This window comes from Penaeus vannamei, chromosome 19 (genome assembly GCF_042767895.1).
Source record: "Penaeus vannamei isolate JL-2024 chromosome 19, ASM4276789v1, whole genome shotgun sequence".
NCBI classification, from domain to species: Eukaryota; Metazoa; Arthropoda; class Malacostraca; order Decapoda; family Penaeidae; genus Penaeus; species Penaeus vannamei.
The window spans coordinates 41,423,852-41,428,086 of record NC_091567.1 but is presented as its reverse complement, the minus strand read 5'-3'; positions in this window follow the sequence as shown (position 1 = coordinate 41,428,086).

The following is a 4,235-nucleotide window of genomic DNA, read 5'->3' as shown; positions in this document are numbered from 1 at the left end:
GTGGCTTGACGAGAGAGTTAGCCCTTTTATAGTCATTTCTCTTTAAGTCTTTCTCTCTCGCTTTATTCTTACTTTATTAACCGATCTCTGTTTATCCGTTATGTATTTATTTGATTTTCCTCAAATCCTGTAAGCTTCGATTCCCGAATTTCACTACGACCCGAAGGAGCTCCAGCATGAATTCCGATTCCTTGTTTTGTCCAAGAGCCTGGCAGAGATATCGACAAAGTCATTCAGCACCGACTTGCACGACGTAAATGGTATTTGCTACACCAATTACCTAATTATACCCGTCATAGTGAGTGACTAATCTTGCTCCATTGTCCACGCTGTGCTAACTACACACGGCTACAATGGGCGTTACGATGCCATGAATTTCACAACGGCGGGCCATTATGGCGGGCCCCGCAGTCTCCATTATTGCTGACTTAATGTCGACTCGGGAACTATATCCGGGTGTAGGAGACGACGCACTCATAACTGCGGTTGCTACTGGTGCTGTTGATGTGGCGGCGCACGCTAAGCTGTCCTGACTGGCATGCAAACGAGCAAGGCTTGATATCTTAAGACTCTTGTCATTGATGTGATTTTACTGGTTGAGATTTCAAAGCCGTGGGAGCTCTTCAAGGAAGTGAAAAAAATGCATTGCTCAAGCCGATATAACCTTTGTTTTGATACCGTTGCATTGAAAACCGTGTATCAGAGGCATAATAGATGCCAGAATGACGGGGTGAAATCCGGTTATGATGGTAGCTTGCCCTTATAACGAGCAGCTGTCGTAATTTCGGGAAGAAAGACGGACTTTTCAATCACCAAAAACGACTTTAATTCTGACGGTTAGACATCGAGTCCAATGACGGTTTTAAAACCCAACTGCCGGGATAAGAAAGTTATAGGGACAATAACACAAGAACTGTCGATAAAGGTCGTTATAGCTAAAATTATTATTAAACATTTACCTTAATTTGGAAATCAATGTGCTGATAGAACGTACTAAGATTATCCTTTTACCAAGTTGATGAAATGCTATTATACATCTCTGCGTTACCAGAATGGTAAACACAGGAATGTTATATTTCTTAGACAGCTCATATTTACATAACGGTTTTGTGGCTCTATGACATTTCAACAATGACAAAATCGTTACTAAGCCTTATATATACTGCTACGTAATACTTCGCAGATTTAGTAACTCGGGGATATCATGCTCTAATGAATGTGCAAAACGCACGAATACAGGTAATTTGCAGTTATTGACGAATCAAGAAGACTCTGAGGTTTAGAATGACGTACAATACCATCCATAAACTGTGTGTGTGTGTGTGTGTGTGTGTGTGTGTGTGTGTGTGTGTGTGTGTGTGTGTGTGTGTGTGTGTGTGTGTGTGTGTGTGTGTGTGTGTGTGTGTGTGTGTGTGAAAGAGAGAGAGAGAGAGACCGTTCTATCAGAGACTTTTCCATGGCGATGCTTGTAGTGAAATGTTAGTAATATTACTGCTATTACTCTATAACTACTTGCATTATCGTACTGGAACTAGCGGCTTCCAGTCATTAAAGTTTCATTAGCAGTCTCATATTTGAAATTAGCTCAATAAAGCCAGATATGAAAACGCAAAAATGACTTTTGAAAGAGAGATAATTTAGACACTTAGGTAAGAGAGAGAGAGAGAGAGAGAGAGAGAGAGAGAGAGAGAGAGAGAGAGAGAGAGAGAGAGAGAGAGAGAGAGAAAGAGAGAGAGGAGAGAGAGATACAGAGAGAAAGAGACAGATGGAGAGAGAGAGAGAGAGAAAGACAGACAGACAGACAGACAAAGACAGAGACAGAGTGTCAAACAAACAAATAGACGAAATCAAAGACAGAGAGAAGAAATAAACAAACCAAGAAGAAGAAGAAAAAGGAAAAGAATAAAATAAAAGGAAAAGAAAAGAGAGAGTGATAATAACGAGAAGAAAATCCCACCCTCCCTAATGATTCTAAGACGGCCACCCAGGGAGCCGGCCGTGAGCGAACCCTCTTAAGATGCAAGGAGAGGCTTCCCATTACAATTTGCGCGCGGGATAGACCAGAATACATCGCCCTTATGATGCTGGGATAAAGCGGAAATAAATCTTATTCGAAACTAATTTTAAAAAAAATGTGGTAAAGTATTATTATTATTATTTTTTTTTTTGGTTTGATTTTAGGGCAGGTTAAAGAAACATCGTCTTTATGATGGCGGATAAAGTGGATATAAATCTTATTCGAAACTAATTTTTAAAAATGTGGTTATTAGATTTTTTGTGGTTTGTGTTTAAGGCAGGTTAATGAAACATCGCTCTTATGATGCTGGGATAAAGCGGAAATAAATCTTATTCGAAACTAATTTTATAAAATGTGGTAAATTATTAGTTTTCTGTGGTTTGATTTTATGGCAGGTTAAAGAGACATCACCTTTATGATGCTGGGATAAAGCGGAAATAAATCTTATTCGAAACTAATTTTTAAAAATGTGGTAAAGTATTAGTTTTTTGTGGTTTGATTTTAAGGCAGGTTAAAGGAACATCGCCCTTATGATGGTGGATAAAGCGGAAATAAATATTCGAAACTAATTTTAAAAATGTGGTAAAGTATTAGGTTTTTTTGTGGTTTGATTTTATGGCAGGTTAAAGAGACATCGCCCTTATGATGCTGGATAAAGCGGAAATAAATCTTATTCGAAACCAATTTTTAAAAAAAATGTGATAAAGTAATAGTTTTTTGTGGTTTGATTTTACGGCAGGTTAAAGAGACATCGCCCTTATGATGCTGGGATAAAGCGGAAATAAATCTTATTCGAAACTAATTTTTAAAAAATGTGGTAAAGTATTAGTTTTTTTTTTGTGGTTTGATTTTAAGGCAGGTTAAAGAAACATCGCCCTTATGATGCTGGGATAAAGCGGAAATAAATCTTATTCGAAACTAATTTTTTAAAATGTGGTAAAGTATTAGTTTTTTTTGGTGGTTTGATTTTAAGGCAGGTTAAAGAGACATCGCCCTTATGATGGCGGATAAAGCGGAAATAAATCTTATTCGAAACTAATTTTTAAAAAAATTTGGTTAAGTATTAGTTTTTTGTGGTTTGATTTTAAGGCAGGTTAAAGAGACATCGCCTTTATGATGCTGGGATAAAGCGGAAATAAATCTTATTACAAACTATTTTTTTTTTAATGTGGTTAAGCATTATTTTTTTATGGTTTGATTTTATGGCAGGTTAAAGAAACATCGCCCTTATGATGGCGGATAAAGCGGAAATAAATCTTATTCGAAACTAACCTTAAAAATGTGGTAAAGTATTCGTTTTTTTGTGGTTTGATTTTAAGGCAGGTTAAAGAGAGATATTAAGTAATAGTAGATAATCTCCCCTCTTATAAAATGACGCTCTCATAAAAAGCGTGGACTGATAAGATGACGCAAAGTGAATTCAAAGGCGCAGACCCATTCATGATTAGATTTCGTCTTAGGAACTACAGCGAACAGACCGCTTAATAATCTTGGGAACGAGCGAATAAAAGTTTATTGTGCGCTGGATTTTCCATTGTATGTGCAGTGACACACAGAAAGAGGGAGGGAGGGAGAGAGAGAGAGAGAAAGAGAGAGAGGGGGGAGGGAGAGAGAGAGATAGATAGAGAGAGAGAGAGAGAGAGAGAGAGAGAGAGCGAGAGAAAGAGAGAGAGAGAGACAGACAGACAGACAGACAGAGAAAAAGAAACAGAGAGAGAGCGAGAGAGACAGACAGACAGAGAAAAATGAAAGAGAGAGAGAGGCAGACAGACAGACAGAAAAAGAAACAGAGAGAGAGAGAGACAGACAAACAGACAGAGAAAAAGAAAGAGAGAGAGAGAGAGAGAGAGAGTTATATATATACATATACATACATACAGATATGTGTGTGTGTGTGTGTGTGTGTGTGTGTGTGTGTGTGTGTGTGTGTGTGTGTGTGTGTGTGTGTGTGTGTATATGTATGTGTGTGTGTGTACATATGCATGTATATATATTTGTGTGTGTGCGTGTGCAATGCACACAAATAAGTAAATAAACACAAAATGAACAGATAAATAAATAGATGAATTAGATATTTATATAGAGATGTGTGTGTACATAAATGTGTATATATATAAATGTATATATGTATATATGTAAAATACACATAGATTTGTGCATATATATATATATATATATATATATATATATATATATATATATATATATATATATATAT